Source organism: Cavia porcellus, unplaced genomic scaffold (assembly GCF_034190915.1).
Source record: "Cavia porcellus strain 051 isolate PalLab524CR breed Dunkin Hartley unplaced genomic scaffold, mCavPor4.1 scaffold_43, whole genome shotgun sequence".
NCBI classification, from domain to species: domain Eukaryota; kingdom Metazoa; phylum Chordata; class Mammalia; order Rodentia; family Caviidae; genus Cavia; species Cavia porcellus.
In genome coordinates, this window is record NW_026947526.1 from 486,493 (window position 1) to 509,073 (window position 22,581).

Consider the following 22,581-nt stretch of genomic DNA (forward strand, 5'->3'; position numbering starts at 1 on the left):
TATCTTTTATATGGTCCTTATTTTTATTTTAAAAAAGTAGCAATCCCTTGATCAACTTCTGATTCTAAATATAAATTTAGGTGATGATAAAAAGCAATGATCATATTCTCTTCATACTCAGCTACGCAAATCCTAAGAAGGTATATTCAGTAGCATATCTAGAGTCATCTCAGTAACACTTTCAAAAAAATTGAAACAATGCAAACCTGGTAACACATCAATGTCTACATGATGGTAAACCTTATTCTACATGTGCTAACTAAAGTACACTTGCTAGAAAAACTCACATACGTTTTTATTCTGTATTCACAAGCAATATTTGACTTTATATTTTTAATTGTTTTTTTCTTATTCTTCCTTTCTCTCTTTCTTTTTCTATCGTTCTTTGTTTGAGACAGGGTTCTGCTATGCAGTTGAGACTGGCCTTGATCTTCCCTTGTAGCCCAGGATGACCTCAAACTTACAACAATCCCCCTGCCTCAACCTCTGAGTACTGGAATTACAGGTGTGTACCAACATCACTGACTAGGTCTTCCTTTTTAAATTTTCTACAAAAAATACTTACTCAGAGTTATGTGATATTCTTATACTTTCTCAGGTTGATTATACAAAATCAAATCAGAAACCACAGAAAATACAGTTTCAAAATCCTCACCAACATATAACATAATGTAAAATAACATAGCATAGCACAGTATACCATAATAAAACAAATCAAAATAAAATGAAAAGCAACCACCTAACTCTGCTAAACAACTGCTTCCAATGATACTTTAAGAATTTCTAAGTTAGTCATAAACCAGCAATATGATCCAGTAATTTCATGTTTAAGTAGTTTTTCTTTAAAAGTCTGCATTGACTCAAGCCCATGTATAAGAATGGCTATGGCAGCTCGTTTTCACAGGTTGACCCAGAAACAGAAGAAATGGCCATCAGCAGATGGGTGAGGGGTGCGTGAACAAGTCACTGCTGGTTTCATTCAGGCCCCAATGGCATGTGGTGGCAGCACACTGGGAGCCCAGCTTGGGGACACTGCTTGAAGGAGACCAACCAAAGAGCATTTTGCCTGATCATCCTCAGGGCCATCAGCTCTAGGAAAGGTAAACTACCTAGCAGGGACACAAAGCCCATGGTCTATTTGGGATGGGAGGACAGGAAGTCATACCAGTTGCTATGAGACAAGTTCCCCAGAAGGCACGTGCATGTGTCTTTCCTCAGCATGGCGTGATGATATCCATGGCCTTGGAAAGCCACCCCTTGCAATCACCACCTGCTGACCCCTCCACAGGATGTCAGAGTGAAGAGCACTTCAGTGTGCGGGAGAGTTAAGTATCTAAGGATAAGTAATCATTCATATGCATGTGAGAGTAAAACTTGCTTAGAATCCTCCCCTGGACATATGGGGGTTATAACATGAAACGTTCACATCCTTTGGGAAAATTATTATGGGTATTCTGGGAACTTCTCCATACTGTCTAATGGAATTGAAATGAAACTAACATGAAGTCAGGAAAAATCTCATCCTAAAATTTGACAGATCTCTAAGTGAAACCTAATTCTCAATGAAAAGAACTTTTGGATGGAAATGTGCACTTGGCACCCAACCTGCCACATCTGAGGCATCTACATGTTTGTTGTATTAAAAATTTCAAATTGAAGAAAAGTGTAAAACTACACTCAATTTTCTAGTTTTTCACTGGCCATTTCTAAGGAACACAATAAAAAGAAAGGGGGCATCAGAGGGGGCAGGGCAGCTATGGACCCCAGCACATGACACAACTTCCTTGGCAACTGGTCTAAACAGAACTCTGAAGGCTCTGGTCACCAGGAACCTTGTTCTGACAACAGTTGACCTTCACAGGCACTTGGTTCAAGAGAGTGACCAGTGAATAGACTGTGCTGCTTTCCAAGCCTCAAGATCCCACAAAGGAAAACCACATGGGAATGAAGGAAAGGATGGTTCACTGGGCCAAGATGCTACAGGATGCTTACCAGGAACTGCTCAAATGTCAAGGGCAGCATAGGCTTCCCAAGAGACCAGAGACAAGAGGGAGGCCAGGACAGGTGTCTCTAGGCTCGGCCACTTGCCACTCAGAGACACCAAGTACAGGACAGGTACATTAAGGCCTGGCCACCTCTGTGAGTTCTCCTAAACATTTCCCATTCTAAATCATCAGTGAAAGGTCTCTGAGGACAGACACCAAGGGCAGATGCTCTGCAGAAGGGGCAGGTGCTGGGATACATGAGCCTGTGCTCCTGTCAAGTTCCCACTCAGGACAGGGCAGCCTCGAGGAGAAGGGCAGAGCTCATGTTTATCCACAGCCTCCAGAGTCATCTCTTGTCCTCCTGGGTAGATGTCTGATACAGATCTGTTTGTCTTTAAGGAACATAGGTTATCTGGGTTCACACAGTGAAACCTGTGGTGTCTGAGTCTCAGGCTTCCTGTTGGTGGCTGGGCACTGCCCCATCCAAGCTGCATACAGGACATCAGCATGGAGATGGACCCTGGAGCCTGTGTGCCACATCCTTGATCCAGACATGGTACCCACAGTAACAACATATATGGGCTCCGGTGCAGGGTGTGTTAGCAGAAGGGACTGTATGGAGACCCACAGATGACTGAGAGGAACTTTGTGTCAGATCAACCCTTCCAGCACCTGCCTCCAGAGCTTTTCAAACACCGGGCCCATAGTCATGCTCCAAAGGAATCTTGACTCCAAGTGCTCAACTACCATATACTCTCAACTCTGTCTCTACCTTGTCACAGGTAAGGTCACTGTACACATATATGTGGGAGCAGGAGAAAGAGGACAGACAAAAGTCATTTCATTTCTTGATTGAATTCTGCCATTGCACCTTATTGTCAGTCCTGGGCCTGGTGTCCAAGGACAATTAGTGAGCTGTCTTTCCCCCGCTGTTTCCACCTCTTACACAGCATCACCTTGCTAGAGATGTGCTCACCTCAAATGTCATCCACTCTGTCCATTTCTCTGGCACTTGTCTCATGGGAGTTTTCAGGCTCTGCAATTTCTATTGCAGGAGCCTCTGGGCAAAATAAGCACAAGAAGAGATCAATGAACACAGCTGCTCAGCCTCCCATGGCAATGGAAGAGGAGCTTAATTCCTTCCCGGGAACTTTTCATCAGAAAACTGAGAATATTCTGTGGTGTCTCATTAATGGACCTGGACTTCTAGAATGAGTCTCCTTTTCTTATCTCTAAAATTGGGGGCCGTCTTAGGACTCATAGCTTTTGTTCATGCATAGACTTCTTTTCAATCTCTCTATCGAGGTGATCTGAGCATACTAGTATTCCTAAGTGTCCCTTGTGGAATGTAACTTTTAACATGAGAATTCCTTTTCTGCAAGGACCATCCTGTGAGCCCATTACCATGAGCCTCTGTGGACCAATTGGAGTGTGGGCTTTGCTTCATCCCCAAACCCTCCTGAGAAGCCACATTCAGGACACGAATTCCATATCCAGCCACAGTCTCACCACATTCTCAGAAGTCAGGCAGCAGAGAGCCTGGCAGACGTCTGTACAGGAAGCATGGTGCAGGCAGATGGGTCTCACAGCCTGAAGGAGGCTATGGAGATGGCCTTCTGGATAGATCCTCCAGATCTCTCCAGATCCCTGGACTCCTCCAAGGATCACATCTCTACCCCACAGGCACCAAGGCTGAGAAGGGGAGTTCTTACCATAGCAGCCCAGTGGGACTTGGCCACCTTTGGATTCAGGTCCTTTCTATATGCAAGGGCCTCAATCAACCCTAGTTTACAATGCTGAATGGGTGGGGTCTGAGTGGATTCAGACCTTAGGGTCACTAAGGATGAAATGGGGGCTCCATGCCAAGTGTGGCCTTGGCCCCATGAAGACCTACTGTGGAGGCTGTGATGATTCAGATGGATGATCTTCCATCTCATTCACTGACCAATATTTGGTGGTTGCAGTTCTGTTCATTTTAAAGGAGATTGGAGAGTAACTTTGTGGACTTCAGGATTTGTTCAACACAGGAAATCTTAAGAACAGCAAATTTTCCATGGCTGTCAGATGTCATGGAAGAGCAGATAGATGTCATCAACCCACAAATGTACATGAAGACACACTGTGTGCAGACACTTTTCTGGGCATTGACCATGATCCTATAAGCAGAGCCAGTGCAACTACTGCCCTTTTGAGTTTTGATGTTCTTTGGAGGCCACAGAGTCACCCTTGGCAGCAGAACAGATATTGCTCACCTCAAGGCCATTGTTCTGGTTCCCAGTCCTCCCTAGATGTGGGGACAGACCATAAATAAGGAGTTATACAGAGGCTAAAAGAACTGGGCAATGCATCACTGCCTGAGCTAGAGACTGCAGTGACAAAGGACAGACACTGATTGATCCCTCACTTCTCAGATATTTATGGAGAGACAACCCTGGGCCCTTGAGTGCAAAGACAGGGAAGATTCCACTGTCTGTGTTCACCACACTGAATTGCACTAGGGATGGGCAGGGAGAAACTGTGTCAGGATTCCCTGTACAAAGCAGAGGTGTGATTCAATTGAGCAAGAACTCCCACCCACTGAGACTTCTGTCAGCCTCTAAGAGCTCCTTGGGCTGCAACTGCCCAATTATGGGTAGGTGAGGATGGGGATAGATGCTGTACAGTCTGGACAGAAGGCCCATGCACCCCTCTCTACAAGTGAGCTGTGCAGACATTGTGGCAGGAAAGGCCAGGCCTCTCACTCTGCTAGCTCCGTCTCCCCAGGTCTTCTGTGCTTGATGCCCCATTGGAAATGTATGCCCATGTGGTTCCCCAGGCTGAGCTTCTCCTGGAACAGCTGGAGCCTTCTGAACTACCAGGGACTGAGCCCTAAAATAAGTAGCCCTGGAGTGTGGGATGTGGGCTTTTGGGAGGTGATGGCCTTGGAACTCAACAAAGTGCCCATATGCTTTGTGACCCAGGAGTGTGACACACTCAGCAATCAATGTGTGAATACAGTCAGGGAGGCTTTTCTGGGGCTTTATTGGTGCACATGGCTGCCCCTGACAGGCAGTGGGAAGGTTATGCTCAGGAAGCCCATGGACAGTTGGCGATCTTTTCACTTCCTGCAACTACAGGGCCAGGTTCAGCCCATGCAGAAGTTTCACCTGCAGACCTTGTGCCAGCTTCACCTGCAACTCCCTCACCAGCTGTGATCCCAGAGCAAGAGCCAGCACCTGGATTCCTTTGTCCAGCAGCTGGAGATCTAAGCCTCCTGGTGCCTCCACTCAGGAGTCATCTCTTGAGGTCTACTTGCAGGCAGCTCTTGACCCACACCTTCCATTCCCCTCTTTTGCAGATTTACTTATTACTGTATTCACTGCTACACTTATTTACCAGAGATATGTTAGTGATAGAACAAACATAGATAAAATTTAAGATTTTAATGTTGTTTAAAATAATCAGCTTGCTGGCATTCAGGGCAATCTCAATTTGAAGCTAATTTCCCCAAGGTCCACTTCCAGAATATATTCTTCAAATGTTTACACAATGGTGTTTTCTTTTCTTTTCCCTCTTGCACCATCCCAGCCACCACAGATTGTATATTCTCATAATTAAACTATATTACATTTCCCACATCAGTGCCATAAAGTTCAATTTGGCCAGAGAATTCTGGTAATGACTCTCTAGGGTTAGAGTTAGATTTAGGGGTTGGCCAGACTTTTAAGTTTAGGGTTGGGCTAAGCTCCCAAATATTGTATCATTTACCCACTGTACTGGTCATAAAGAAAGGACAATCAAGACAAACCAGCACCTTGTGTTAGCAATGTCTTAGTCATGAGATGTGTGCTCAATGCACAAAACTTTGACAACAGTCACTGGTTGTTGGATTGTACCACTATGCACAAGATGGGTCTTAATTTCCATTCTATGCATCACATTTGCAATGGACCTATCACCAATGTAATCAGCATACACAGTACCAATAAAAATATACAATAATCTGTAAACAAAACACAAAGCAAGAAAATATATTCAGACATCTGGGAAAAAAAGAGCAACTGATGAAAAACCTCACACAGGGAGGACACACTCTAACTGGCCAGCAGTGGGTCCTTCATGTGGATGCAAACCTGTAGAGCAAACCATCAGCTGTCCTCAGTCTACATCCTCGCTAATGGAATTTCTGGGGCTAACCTTCCTATCATAGGAATATGCACTTTTATACTTTTGTCTATGCACTACCTAACAGAGACACATAGAGGACTAACTGTCCTGAGTACCAGAGATCTACAGAAGCAGCTCAATCTTGGGGAGACAAGTGAACCCACACTGCCAACAGCTGGTGTTGACTGAGTCATGGAACAGAAAGTGAAAACCAAACACAGGAAAGTCTTCTGGAGGAGCCCTCAGTCTGGCTCCCAAGTCCTGCCTTTGTAACTCTGCTCAAACTCCTGATTTCTAGCAAAGTGGCCAAAACTTCTGTCTTCTTTCTAGCCTCAGGATACAGGCTCAAAACTGGGTCTATCAGTGACAGCTGGAAGTGACACTTGCCCCTCTGTAACTGCTGTCTTTGAGGAGAGAGCCCCTTGTCTTCCTCCTCCTTCCTCCCCTGTCCCTCCCACTAAGTTTTGAAGGCTGAGCTGTTGCCCAGCGGTCTGGGAAGAGATGCTCAGCAGGGCCTTCAACACACTTTTATCAACATACTTTTATATGTGACATACTGTGTCACATACAGACAGCTTTCAAGTAAATATTGTGAGATGGAAAGATGTAGTAAAAAGTGGCAGTTAATTGGAAGGAACCCTGCTTTATACACCAAGATACCCACATCAATGTGGTGGGGAAGGAAATGTATGGGATTCTTGCCCCACTCCCTGGCCACTCAAAACTCAGCTGCCCCATTGCTGATCACACTCCACCACACGTGACTAAATTCTCATGGACACCAGGACTCGAACACTAGGTATTTTCCTCATGATCCAATGAGCAGGAAAGTGAGAACACAGCATTGCCTGGAAACTAGCTGGCCAGACAGAAAAAAGAGATGACAATGGCCATGACCACCTTACCTGAGGGTCGGTCACTGAGAGGTACATTATGCACAGGTGAGCCTTGGGCCATCTCCTTTCCAGGTGCTGTCCACTCCTGAGGGGCCCAGAGATATACCAATAACAGGGTGATGACAATTCCAGGCCTTATAACATGGCCATTTGGTCTTGGGACAGAACAGAGATGTACTGTAACAGTTGGGAAGAATTTGTTCCCAGACACAGTTGGGCTTGGGCACCCTTATTTCCCTTCCTTCCAATGTGTGGTCCAGATCTCAGGGTCCTGTTTCAAGGTCTGGTGCACACAGATTTTGTTCCCTGGCCAGATACAATTCTGCTCATCCTACAGGAGCTATTTCAAAGTTACTGTTTCTACTTGGATTGTGCCAAACAGGAGCAACTGCATTTCCCTCCCCACATATCCAGATACACATGCATCACATGGCAACTCACAGTTTAGATCAGCTCCTTAGATGCTCCACAGATTGGAGTTTCCAGACTGACCTTGAGACCTCTATTCTAAGCACCATATTCTGAGAACTTCTGGAACTGTGAGCCAACATTAAGGGCTTCTAGGAACCTCAATCCTAGGCCTTGGGCCAAGTGCAACACAGGTTGGATTAAGCTTGTTCTAGGGGATAAGCAATACTTGTGGGAACAGGATTCTCTCTGGGACAAAAAAGGATGGAAACGGCATGGAGCAGCTCCTAGGCCAGCCAGGGCTAGTACAAGCCCAGCTGTGTGATCTTAGAAGGAGAACTGAGTATAGAGGGAGGAGGAAGGTATGCCTGATGAAAGAGGCAATGGAAGAAGGAAGATTAGAAAAAGGCCCCAAATTACTCAGTGATGAACACCACTCAGTGATTTTGTTACCCACCATAACTTTGGGTGACAGCAGACACCAGTGACACTGGATTTTGGGCAGCTACACATGCATTGCCTCCTCCTGTGACTGCATTCAAAGGTCCAGTGAAGATTGGAGTGGAAAAGGGGGGCTATGTGTATCCAAAGTCTGGTAGGGGAATGACAAAAGAATGACCTTGTGGGAGGACGTCCTGGGCATGGGGCAGTGGTACACACTCTGTGTTTCCCAACATGGCTGCCAGACATAGCCAGTGTCCACTGCCACCCTGACCCAATACCCCCATGCAGGCATATCCCTAGCCATTCAAGAGGTTCATCCCTATATCCTGACAGACACTGGGGTCCACACATATCTGAGAAGGGCTGCCCAACTGTATGGGTTCCAAAGCACCCAATCCTGCCCTTGTTTCTGCTCTCCCTCATAGCACTCAGCTACAATGTGGTGCCACATATTAAGAACAGATGGCTTGCAGAGTACATGGGGAGCTGCCTTCAGGAGGGTTTGTGCTGGACATGGGTTCTCCCTACCATGCGTTAATGCTGTGCCTGGTTTTAACACACTATGATACACAGGAAAAATGTGTCTCCATGTGTTCAGGGATCAAGGGAGGCTAAGATATGCTGGCAAGTAGCTCCACCTGTGTGAGAGAGGGGCCAAAGGACTCTATTGTCCTGGCCTACAGCCTGGGACTGACTCACCTCAGACCATGGTCTGACAAAGCTGCTAGAGAACTGCACTTCTGCTGCTAGAAGAGCTGTGTTCCACTTCCAGGCCAGAACATTTGGGAATATTAATGCCCTGTGGGGTATAGAGAAGGGATGGAAGTGGGGCAAATGTCCATCACAGGGCTTAGGAAGTGATCACCAAGACATAGGCATAAAACTCGGTCCACATTCTTAAGCTGTATCCCAACAGAGAATTGGGCTTTTGCATGTGATGATTGGCTTGGAACAGGGCACAGGGAGTTTAATTTTGTGGGGTATTAAAGTGCCCTTTGTCTATGGTATGATTATTTTCTCAGGGTTAGGGAAGTGAGTGGGTATTTTAGTGGGTAACATCCCCAGGATGAAGAAACCACACAGAGCCAACATTAGCAACAGTAGTAAGCAAGCATTTTTATTATCCAGCCTGTATATATCAGTCATCCTCAGGCATTATTTCTTGCATTCTGTCATAAACCTGAGCACATTCATGGCTGTATATGTTAATTCATGCTTATATAACTATGTCCATGGTGTGCACATGCCAATCGGTTGGGTGAGGTCCATACAGGTCCTCATACACTTTGATATTGAAACAATATGCAGTGGTTTTTCTCATTCCACCAACTCAAAAATCAGGGAAAATGTGCTTATTGTAAGTGACTCATAGGGTGGACTCACTTATGCAAAGAACATGACAACAGTAAATGTACAGCACAGTATCACTAATCCCACCGCAGTGCAGGTTATGGCCATGCAAATCTAGGTGGATCCCAAGGATTCCCACCACTGCATAAGCAGGTCCTGTTTCAAGGAATCAAAGGCACAAAACTCCAGGTCCATTACTTTTTTTTCATTTTTAAATTTTTTTATTTAAAGAAAGAAAACAAAATTAAAAAAACAAAATACAAAAAAGCAAAAAGGTATAGAATATAGAATTCAAAAAAACTTAACATCATAAAATCACTGGTTGATACATTACATATTGTTGTCTTAAAATAGTTGTTAAAGTTACAAAAACAAAGCATAAAAAGTCACTGAACACTGAAACACTGACAGTGCAAACCCTCCTGTCCAGTGATCTAACAGAAATTTAGTAATATGGTCATCTATCTTACATACTATACATACCATTATATCCTTTAGAGCACTTTTCTTCCCTTTCTTTTTTATAATATCTATTACACTTTTTTGGGTCCCATTACTTTGTCAGTTTTTATTATTTTTTACACTAGAGAGACAACGTGACATTTTCTAATGTGAGTCTTATTTATTTTACTAATGAGGATATTCTTGTTACCTTCATTTACATATAAAGGCCTCAAGATCATCCTTTTCTATAGCTGAGTAGTATTCCATTGTGTAAAAATACAATTTTTTCATCCACTTGTGGTTGATGGGCAGTTTGGTTGTTTCCAAGATTTAGCTATCACAACTTTGCTCCACATATGGGTGCACATATATCACTGTGACATGATATTTTCAATTTTTCTGGGAAAATACCCAGGAGTGGAATAGCTGGTTTAAATGAAACTTCCATCCTAGGTTTTGAGGAATTTCCACATTGATTTTGATAGTGCTTTCACCAGTCTGCATTCCAACAGTGGAGAAGTTCCTTTTTCCCTTCATGCTCACCAACATTTGTTTCAGTTTATTTTTGATGGCAGCCATTCTTCCCAGAGTAAGATGAAACCTCAGTGCTGTCTTAATTTGCATTTTTCAAATGACCAGTTATGGTGAACATTTCTTCAGGTATTTATTTGCCATTTGTATATCTTCATCTTAGAACTGTGTGCTCATCTCTGGTTTTCATTTTTGGAAAGTGTCTTTGATGTTTTTCAATTCTTTATATGTTCTGCATTTAAGTCCTGTGTCTTATATCCAGATGCTTTCTCAATCTGTTAAGTTTTTTTTCCCTCACTTGTCTGATTTCTTTTGAATTATAAAAACTTTTAGTAATATGACATCCCAGTTGTTGATTATTTGAAATATTTCCTATGCACTTTGTGTTTTATTCATGAATTCTCAGTCTACTCCGATATATCCAAGATTTCTACCTACCTTGTCCTCCAGTAGATTTTTGTTTCTTTTTTAATATTTAGATCCTTGATCCACTTGGACTTAAGTTTAGTGTATGGTGATAGTTATGTGTCTAATTTCAGTCTTTGGCATGTAAACTCAATGTTTCCAACAGCATTTATTAATGAGGCTATCTTTTTCCAGTGAACATGTTTAGCCCCTTTGACAAATGTAAGGTGGCTCTGTGTCTTTGTAGTAGTGTTCGCATCTTCTAATCTGTTCCATTGATCCTCAGGTCTATTTCTTTGCCAGTATCATGCTGATTTTATTACTGTGGCTTTGTAGTATAGTTTCAAGTCAGGAATTGAGATGCCTCTTGTCTTGCTCTTGTTGCCAAGAGTTGTCTTTGTTATTCTAGTTTTCTTCTGTTATCAGATGAGTTTTAGAAATATTTGCTCTAGATCTGTAAATATATTAATGATGATTTGATTGAGATTTCATTGAATCTGTGTAACAGTTTTGGAAGTATGTCTATTTTCTCAATGTTGGTTCTTCTTAACCAACAGGAAGAAATGTACTTTCATTTTCTAAAATTCTCTTGAATCTCCATTTTCAGAATAGTATAATTTTCAGCATATAGTCCTTTTACATTCTTAGTTGATTCCTAAGTATTTCATTTTTTCAGATGCTACTATGAAAGGCTATATTTCCATAACTTTTCTCTCATGGAGTTTTTTGTTTGTGTGTAGGAATGCTATTGATTTTTGAGTGTTGACTTTGTATCCAACTATGCTGCTGAATTTGTTTATTACATCTAGTATTCTTTCAATGGAGTTTTTGGTGTCTTCTATGCAGAGTATCATGTTGTCTTCAAATAAAACTTAACTTCTTCTTTTCCTACTTTTTACTGGTTTTGTTTCTCACTCTTGTCTTATTGCTCTGGCTAGTATTTCTAGAAGTATATTGAATAGGAGTAGTGATAGTAGACATCCTTGTCTTGTTCCTGATTTTAGTGTGAAGCCTTTCAGTTTTGTCCATTTAGTATAAAATTGCCTGTAGGTTTGTAATACATTGTCTTTATGAAATTGAGGTACATAGTGTCCATTCTGAGTTACTGTAGGGCATTATCATGAACAGGTGTTGTTTTTATTTATTTTCCATTTGTATATCTTCATCTGAGAACTGAGTGCTCACCTCTGATGCCCACTTTTCGAAAGGGTCTTTGAATTTGGGGCCTTGACATTTTTCAATTCTTTATATGTTCTGCATAGAAGTCCTTTGTCTTATATCCAGATTCTTTCTGCCTCTGTGGGATTTTTTCACTTTGTTTGATATATGTTTAAGTACAAAAACTTTTTAGTAATATGAGATCCCAGTTGTTGATTCTTTGAAGTATTTCTCGTGTGGTTGTTTTTTTTTTTTTTTTAATTTTATTTAAGCAGAAAAAAAAGCAGAGAAAGGGTACAAGTTATACAGATTTACAGAAAAAAAATAAACAGTAGGAAATCACAAGTTAATGGATTACATATTATCATCTTAGAAATAATTGTTCAAGTCACAAAATTAAAGCTTGTAGAGTGGACATTCCAACAGTGAGACTGCAAACAGTTCTGTTCAATGGTCCAACAAAACTCAGTCATATCATTATCTATCTTATACACTTAAATATACATGCAGTTATATCATTTAGAGCACTTTCTTTTCCTCTACAATGACAATTACACATTTTGGGTTTTGTTGCTCCCACAGTTCTTATTACTTTTTTGGAAGGGAGTAGAACCAAATGTGACATAACAGAACAGAGTCAATGAAATCAAAAGGGTGGACATAATAGATAATGTAAAAGCATAATACAAGGTGATCAACAAATGTTACCATAATGCCTCCCGCTATCTCTAATAAAATTGCCTATCTCATCAATTATAATAAAATTGAACAAAACAGTAAAGAACAAAACCGACAAAACCAAAACATTGGAGACATTATAGGTCTTCAAAAGTAGATAATAGTCAACCAGAATGGGTCATAATGAATCTCACTATCTTCACAGCTGTTGCCTAAACTTTTGAATCTGGTACTATCAAGAAAAACAGAATAGGGGGACATCAGTCAAAAACAAGATGGTGAGAGTAATACAGGGCTTTAAATCAAGATAATGGAAAGTCAAAGTGGATTACTATAATATATCCTGATATTTTTATTTATTTTTCCCTTAATTAAAAGGATAAAAATAAAAAAGTAAATAATAAAGTGGAGATTGAGATAAAAGAGTGCATAACAGCAAAACAGCACAGATCAAAACATAACCATTTAAGCAGAATAGTGTTTCACCACAAGAGAATCCTGACATAAAAGTAGTTACCATATTGTCTCTTTCCTTGAAATCTTTGAGTATAACTTCATTTACTGTAGCATATATCAAAACAATGTAAAACGATTTAAGAGAATGACAGCATTACAGGGTATTTAGAATCAACTAACAGAAAATGAACAATGGTTTCTGTATAATCTCCTTGTCTTTAAAAGTTTTTGCTTATACTATCATACATAATAAAATCCAATAAGATACAACCTGTTTAGACCAATGGAGACAGAAGAACAAAAGCTTGATGAGACTTCAAAACAAGATGATACTAAATCAGTATTGCCTATTAAGATGTCATTTTCTCCCAAATAGCTGTTCCTATCATCCAATCTTCTCTGCCTCATTTCTGTTGAGCTCTTTTTCTGTCATTAGTTGTCAGTTTGTCTTCTTCATTTTGTTTTCTGCTCCATTCATTGTGGTCTCTCTGCCACTATTTCTGGATTCTTTGTATTTTTCTTTTTTAGAATATCCTGCAGTATTCTCTGTAGAGTTGAATTGGTGGTTGCAAATTCCCCTAGTTCCTCTTTATCCTGGAAGATGCTTGTTTTTCCATCAATTTCCAGGGATTGTTGTGCAGGATATATCAATCTTGGCTGGAGATTATTATCTTTCAAAGCTTGAATTATTTCCCCCCATGCTCTTCGTGATTTGATGGTTTGTGCAGAGAAATCTGCTGTAATTCTGATGGGTGTTCCCTTGTAAGTGGTCTGTTTCTTGTCTCTGACAGCTTTTAATATTCTGTTCTTGTATCAAATTTCTGGAATTTTTATTATTATATGCCTGGGTGTTGCTCTGTTTGGGTTGTAGGTGGCTGGGGTCCTGTATGCTTCATACAACTGAGTATCTTTAACTTTTGCTAAATTAGGAAAATTCTCCTGGATTATTTCTGTGAGTAGCTTTTGTAGTTCATTTGTTTGTGTCCCTACCTCTTCTTTTATGTTCTTAATTCTTAAGTTATGGATCCTCTTATCATCTTCTAGTCTTTGTATTATTGCTGTTTGTTTCTTTGTTACTTTTAAGAAGTTTTTCATTTCATTCTCCCATATTACAAATCTTCCCTCCAGTTCAGATAGTCTGTCCTTAGTTTCTTTCAAGCTGTTATGCCAGTTTTCGATAGAGTTTTTAGTTTCCTGGTAGTCTCTTTGAACCTGCTTCATGTATTCTATGCTTTCTCTATTTTCTCCATCAAACAATTCTCCCCTCTTTTTCTGTTCTTCCATTCCACCATCTGTTTTTTCTTGGGTGGTGCTTAGCATTTCTCTAATTATTCTGCTTATTTCTAGCTTCAGGTCATTAATAACTTCATTCCTGAACTCATCTATGAGGCTCTCTAGATGGCGCTTTATGTCTATTGGTGCGGTGCCCACTATTGCCTGTTTCTCAGGATTGGGGGCCAAAGGGCCTTTCTTGTTGCTCCCTCTTCCCATATTATTTGTTCCTTATATATGCAAGCATATATAGGAGGCCCAGCTTCCCTCCCTGTCAGCCACAGCCTAATCGAATTGCGCCGGGTAGGTGTTCCCACCCACCGCAGCACACCAGGAAGTTGCAGACCAGGCAGCCTACACAGGGCCCGCCCCTCCAGGTCACTCTCAGGCGCTGGGATCTGGGCTGTACTAGCCTCCTGGGTCTCAGCCAGCAGCATCACGTGGGCTAGGCACTTCTCATCAATCCTGCTTGAGAGGGGGATACGTGGCTGAAGTTGCTGCAGCACCCCACTCCCGCACGTCTGCCCAGTCCCAGAATGTCCTCTGTTGGAGTCTCCTGGACCGTGGGAGAGTCCCAGTTTTCCCTCACTCACCGGAGGTGGATATACGGCTCCCTGCCCGTCCTGTTTTCCACTCTGTTTGCCGATTCCCATTCTCAGAGCTTCCGCACATCTCTCTCCCTGCCAAGCCGATGTAGACGCAGCTGCTGCATGGCCGGGAACCGAAATCGCAGCTTCCAATGGCGCGGGCTCCAGCTTTCACGCTGAGGCTTTATCTGTTCCTGTTATCACACCAGGATTGCATTCCTGGTTGGTTTCTCTCAGCCCAGTTCATTCTTGAGTCAGCAGGGCATATTTCCACTTGCTTATGATTCCTTACTCCGCACCATTCCTGAATTCTAAGGTGGGTGTTTCAGAGAGCCTCCGTAGCTGCTGCTATCTCTCCACCATGTTCTCCTGGAAGTCTGTGGTTGTGTTTTATTCATGAATTCTCTGCCTACTCCTATGACTTCAAGATTTCTACCTACCATGTCATCCAGTAAAATTTTGTTTCTTTTTTAGTATTAAGATCCTTGATCCATTTTGACTTTAGTGTATGGTGATAAGTATGGGTCTAGTTTCAGTCTTTGGCATGTAAACTCAATGTTTCCAACAGCATTTATACATGAGGCTATCTTTTTCCAGTGAACATGTTTAGCCCCTTTGACAAATGTAAGGTGGCTCTGTGTCTTTGTAGTAGTGTTTGCATCTTCTAATCTGTTCCTTTGATCCTCATGTCTATTTCTTTGCCAATACCATGCTGATTTTGTTACTGTGGGTTTGTACTATAGTTTCAAGTCAGGAATTGAGATGCCTCCTGTCTTTCCATTGTTGCCCAGAAATGTTTTTGTTATTCTAGGTTTCTTCCATTACCAGATGAATTTCAGAAATACTTTCTCTAGATCTGAAGGTATGTTAATGATATTTTGATTGGGATTGCATTGAATATGTATAACAGTTTTGGAAGTATGGCCATTTTCACAATATTGACTCTTCCTAACCAAGAGCAAGAAATATCCTTCCATTTTCCAATATCCTCTTGAATCTCCATTATCAGAGTAGTATAATTTTCAACATACAGGAATTTTGCATTCTTAGTTAGGTTGATTTCTAAGTATTTCATATTTTTAGATGCTGTTGTGAAAGGCTACATTTCCGTAATTTCTCTCTCATGGAGTTTTTTGTGTACAGGGATGTTGTTTTGTGAATGTTGACTTTGTATCCAGCTATTCTGCTTAATTTGTTTAATTTGTTTGTTACCCCTGTAGTCTTTCAATTGAGATTTTGGGGTCTTCTATGTAGAGTATCATGTCATCTGCAAATAATGATAATTTAACTTCTTCTTTCCCTATTTTTATTCCTTTTATTTCTCCCTCTTGTCTGATTGGTCTGGCTAATATTTTCAGAACTATATTGACTAGGAGTGGTGGCAGTGGACATCATTGTCTTGTTCCTGATTTTAGTATGAAGCCTTTCAGTTTTTGTCCATTTAGTATAACATTGGATGTAGGTTTGCAATAAATGGTCTTTATGACATTGAGGAATATAGCATCTATTCTAAGTTACTGTAGGTTTTTTTTTAATCATGAACAGGTGTTGTATGTTATCAGAAGCTTTTTCTGCATGCATTGCAATGATTACATGATTTTTATTTTTGGCTCTGTTGATGTGGTGTATTACATTCACTGATTTGTGTATGTGGAACCATCCCTGCATTCCTGGAATAAGTCCTACTTGGTTATGTTGTATAATCTTCTTGTTGATTTGCTACATTCTATTTGCCTATATTTTATTGAGCATCTTTACATCAATGTTTATTAGGGGGATTAGTCTATAGTTCGATATTTGGTTGGATCTCTCTCTGGTTTTGGTATCAGAGTACACTTTCTTCCAAGAATGAGTTAGGGAGGACTGCTTCTCTTTCAATTTCATTGAAGAGTTTAAGGAGTATTAGAGTCAGATCTTCTCTGAATTTCTTATAGAATTCAGCCCTGAATCCAGCAGGATCTGGGCTTTACTTTGTTGCTAAGTTTTTAATCATGCTTTCGATTAAAGTAGCTCATATTGGGTTATTCAAAATTGGTATATATTCTTGATTGAGCATTGATAGGTCACATGTTTCTAGAAATTGATTTCTTCTGTTTTCCACCCTATGTGAGTAGAAATGCTCAAAGTAGGTGTTCATGATGTTTTGAATTTCCATGGGATCTATAGTAATTTCCCTTTCAGTCCTTATTGTATGTTTTTTTCTTGATAAGCTTGGCTAGAATTTTATCAATTTTATTCTCTCAAAAAACCAATTCATTGATTCATTTATTCTTTGTACTGTTTTTTTGTTTCAATTTCATTAATTTCTTCTCTAATCTTAAGAATTTCCCCTCTTCTATGAAAGTTGGGTTTGATTTGCTCTTCCTTTTCTAGAAGCTTGAGATGTAGCATTAGGTTATTTGTGTTCATTCCATTTTCTTGATGTGACAACTTATTACTATGTATTTCCCACTTAGGACTGCTTTGTGTCCCATAGGTTGTGGTATGTTATTCTGCATTTTTATTGTATTATAAGTATTATTTTATTTCTTCTTTAATTTCATCTGTAACCCATTGGTTGTTCAGAAATTTGTTATTTAATATCCATGTATTTATGCAGGTTTTGCAGACTTTTTGCTGCTGATTTCCAATTTTAGTGCACTATGGTCCCACAATACATATGGGATAATTTTGCTCCATTTGCATTTACTTAAAAATATTTTATGGGATAATATATGGTCTATTTTGGAGAACATCCCACATAGAGCTGAGAAGAATGTATGTTCTGATGTGGTTGAGTGCAATACTATGTAAACATTCACTAAGTCCCTTCACTCACAGGTATGATTCAGTTCTGTTATTTCTTTGCTGACTTTTTGTCTAGTTGATCTATCTCTTTGTAACAGTGGGGTGTTAAGGTTTCCTATTGCAACTGTGTTCTTGTTTGTTTAGTTCTTGTCCACTAGGATTTGTCTTACATAGTTGGGTGCTTCTATATTTGGTGCATATATACTTATAATTTTTAGTACTTCCTGTTGTATTTTTCAATATACAAGTTTGTAGTGGCCTTCATTAACTCTTTTAATCATTTTAGGTTTGAAATTCACTTTGTCTGCAAAAAGAATAGCTACCCCTGCTCTTTTCTGGTTTCCTGTTGCTTGGAAACTTTTTTCCATGCTTCGATTTTTAATCTGAGTTTTTTTTGAGTCAGATGTGTTTCTTTTATGCAGCATACTGTGAGATTATATTTCTTGATCCATTCTGTTAACTTGTATCTTTTGATGGGTGAGTTGAGCCCTTTTACATTTATGGATATCACTGATATGTGCTGGCTTGAATTTGCCATATTGTTTTCCTGTTTTTGGCTTCCTGCTTTCCTCCATTGTTTAGTTTTCTGTCCAACCTTGTGGTTTCTTTCTGTTGTTCTGGAGATTGTGGTCATTTTTATCTCTATCTAACATGTCTTTCAGTATTCTTTCTAGGATTGGTTTGGTGGACATGAATTTCTTCAGTTGTTCTTTATCATGGAACTATCTTGTTTCTCCATTAAATGTAAATGAAAGTTTTGCTGGATACATCATTCTGGGCTGCAAGTTGTTATCTTGTAGGACATGAAATATTTCACACGAAGCTGATCCTTAACCTGAAGACTTGTGCTGAAAATTCTGCTGTGATTCTAATAGGCTTTCCTTGATAGGTGAGTTGTGTCTTTTTTTCTAACATTTTTCAGTATTCTGTTTCTATGCTGTGTGTCTCAATCTTAATTATTATATATCTGGGTGTAGATTTATGTTGGTTGTGACTGTTTGACAGCCTGTATGCATCACTTTCTTGTATATCAGACTTTTATTGCCTTTGGGAAATGTGCTACTATTATTTCTCTGAATAGTTTAGTTGCATCATTATTATCAACTTCTGTACCTTCACTGATGTCTATTACTGTTATGTTTCTCTTCACATCATCTTGAAGCTACTGAATTGTTATTTCATGTTTCTCTGTTGTTTTTAGAAGTTCTACCCTATCATGATCACTATGTATGACACTGTCCTCAAGTTATCTTCAGATTCTTATAAATAGCTTTACCAGCTTTCAATAGTTTTTTGTCTTGGATATCTCCTTGCACTTGTTTCATGGATTCTGCTTATTTTCTACATTATTCATTCAAAGTTTCAATCAATTTCCCACGCTCTTGTCTTTTTTTTAAATCTATTTCTTCTCTAGCTATGTTGTGCAAATAGTTTAATAAGGTTGGTATTTCTGTCTTGATATGGGACATTCTTTCTAATTTGATTTCTGCTATAGCCTCATGGATTTCTCTCTTTACTTCAGTTGTTATGTTTCCAGAGATTTCTAGTACATGATATTTAAGATCCTCTCTTTCAGTGTTACCTGTACTTGCTCCTGATTGACTAGATGTTTGAGATTGCATTTTGCCAATTCACCTTGTCATTTTCATCCTTTGGGTACATATTTGGTCTTCCAATCCCAACACAGTGTGGATTTTAGGGTCCTATTGTGTGGTTGATGTTTATGCAATTGCTGGGTACCAAAATGAAGAAGAGAGCCCATCACCTGAATTCCTCCTGCCTGGAGTGTTTTGTGAGTTCTATATTCTTCCTGGACTAACTAGCCTAAAAGAATAGATCTAATTCTTGCTATTGCTATGTCTTCAGGTTGTTGCAGTTCCCAAGATCTCCCTGTCTATAGTGTTTGTGTCACTGAGGCCCTATTGTGTCACTGTGTGTTTTATAAGCTCTTTTAATTTTCTCCAAGCGAGGGTAGGCCTTATTGGTGTACTCCTCAGAAATCATTTTGGTAGTTAATTTAACAGTAGCACATCTGACTACTTTAACATTCTCTGTGTGGAGTGTTACTCACTCTTTTGCCAGGTTTGCCAAGGGCTTGTTGTTGGAGGGAGCTTCATTTCTGCTCCTATTTACCCACTGAAAACCTCTAATTTAGGGGCACACTCACCACACTGACTGGAGCCTGCTGACAGCTTCTGTTTGCGTGAGGGGTTCTTGAGTCTCTCATTGAGCCAGCATGTTAATCCACTGTAGTCCAAGTCTTAAGAGAAAGGGCCAGAGCCAAAAGGTCAACTGTAATACTAGTCCAGGAGGTGGGGGAGTTTCTGACTGTGTGGGCCTGAGTGGCAGTTCAGTGTGTCCTTGGTTGCCAGGCTGTGGGGCAGACCCATGGTGGCAGTCTGGGGGTCTCAGGTGAACATCCATTTATTGGAGGGCCTCTTTTTCCTATCTCTTGTTGGTCAGAGATATAAATGCTATATTCTACATGAGAGACATGCAAGTACCTTGTTCAGGCTGTATTTCCCAAATCAAGGCTCATGTGGTTTTGCAAAACCAAATTTCACATTTGAGAAGTTTCATCATGAGCAACACCAAACCTAGCAAGTAAAGTTAATGGCGTGGGCCCTGCATTAACAAGGGTTTAGGTCCATGATTTTTGTCCTTGGTAATAACACAGCCACCAGAGTAAACCACCAGGCCATCTATACAATATGGTGGTACATATAGATCAGTTTCACAATATTGCAGTGTGTCCATAATAATGGGTTTGATGGTGTCGTGGATATATGGGAATACCATATAGCTATAGCTATAATCCCATAGCTATAACACCCATGTTGGGACAGTTTCACTCACATTTTAATTCAACTGTCTCGCCAGCTCCCATATTCTAGGGCTATACAGATTGTATATGTGTATCATGGGTAGAGAGGAGCAGTCCCTCAAGTCCCCTCCTTGGGCTAGGGGCTCTTCCGCCTCCACCTTCTGTCAAGTAGCAGGTCTGAGGGAACTCACAGAGACTGTCCTGGTCATGGGGACTTAACCTCAGAAGGAGGCGGAGTCATGCAGTGTGACTTCAGCAGGAGCCTGCAGCGATTCGAAGGCCTCTGTGGGATCCACATGTCTATCACTTCTGAAGGCCTTCCACATGCTCTTGGGAGTCCTATGGACCCTTCCCAGTCTGCACATGTCTCAACAATATCAGTAATCAGGTAAGTGAATATTCACCTCACAAGGAAAAACCCTGCTCATGTATTGAAGAGCACTAAGAGCCGACTTTGTTTTTTAGGTCAAAGTACACTGGTATTGGTGAGGAAGGAGACTCCTTTTGCATTGTTAGTGGTATATTCACTTCAGCAATGATTTTGATAGTTAATTTAACAGTAGCACACCTGACTACCTTAACATTCTGTGCATCCATTCCTATGTCATGAAGAAAATTTCACAAGATATTCACATCAACTTTGTTTTCAATAACTGAAAACTACAATGTGAATATCCGATAACATCTAAATGAATAAAGAAACTACAGCAAGCCATGACTTGAAATTCTAATAAAAAATATAAAAAGACTGTACAGTAACCTCAGAATGATTGATTGGTGAAAGAAGGCAGAGAGGACTATTTTTGTCCAGTCATTACACACATTTGCAAAATATTAAAAATACAAGGCAGGTCAGTCTGTGCCTATCTGCTACACAGGATAATACTCTGTTCTAATAAGAGTTGCTGTGGATCAGGAATCCAGGAGGCTTTTCTGAGGCTGCTACCATAGTAGCTTGGTGCACAGAGCTACATACTCAGTGAACATGCCACTAGGGCAGAATTTGCTCTCAGGCTTTGTCCTTTGTCTACAGGAAGAATTCAGGACAAAAGCCTAATGTTTCCTCTGTCTGTTTTCCCTTTTCTCACTCAAGGTTCATCAGCCTCTCCTCAGGGAAGCTGCAGAGATAGCCGCGACTTCTTTGGAGCCAGAGATCCAGAGAGGGAACAAAAAAAAAAAAAAAAAAAACACCATACTGGGGAGAACAAAGGAGAAGATCAAGAGATTGGTCACAGTTATTTTGTGTGAACCTTAGTAGTACCATCACATAACCTCTGCCATATTCAGTTATTTAAGAGTGAGTCAGGAACTGGGGAGAGAGCTCATGATATACTACTTGCTTACCATGCATGAGGCCCTGTTCTCAATTTTAGCACTGCTAATGCAAAATTAAAATAATAATAATAATAAGCCACAAAGTTAGGACCATAGGGCTGGGGATTTAGCTCAGTGGCATAAGTGGCTGCCTTGCAAGCAGGCAGTTGTGAGTTCAATCCCCGGTACCAATAAAAAGGAATATGACAAGAAAAAAAAAGTTAGGACCATAATATAGGCAACAGGCTACTCAGGATATGGCCATCACAAGATGAACTTTCAGCTACTGAGTAGGAGCACAGGCCCTAGGCCTGGTGGCTCATACAGGTGTGAATATAGGAACTATGGACTTAGATTTGGGGATGTAGCTCCATCCATAGTGCTTGCTCAGCCTGTGTGAGATCCTGATTTGAGTACACAGCACCAATATATAGAAGAAATTGATTGCATTTCTACACCCTCATGAAACCACCAGGGAAACATGTCCAGCAGATGAGTCTCATTTCTACCACCACACAGCAAGAGCCAGCATTGTGTGCACTGTGTTCCACCTCCATCCTACCCTTTCCTGGATTTCACTTCTAATTCTGTGCTCTGTGTGTATGTGACACCAGCCCACTGATTTTACAAATGTTATCTCACATCACTGATCATGTTGCCAGGTGGCAGATGCCAGGATGACCTCCATAGAATACACTAACACATTGGGAAGCTCCTGAGAGGCATGGTGTCTTGTTGACATAAGAAACCAGAAAAACAAGTTTTATCCAAACCCCTGACTTTTGCATCAGAGCTGAGACCCTGCCTGCACTGCTGTTTTTTCTTAGCCATGGGAAATATTTTCATCCTGCCAAGGATCCATCACTTGGGTGAAGAAGCTGTTGTTTATTGTGAAT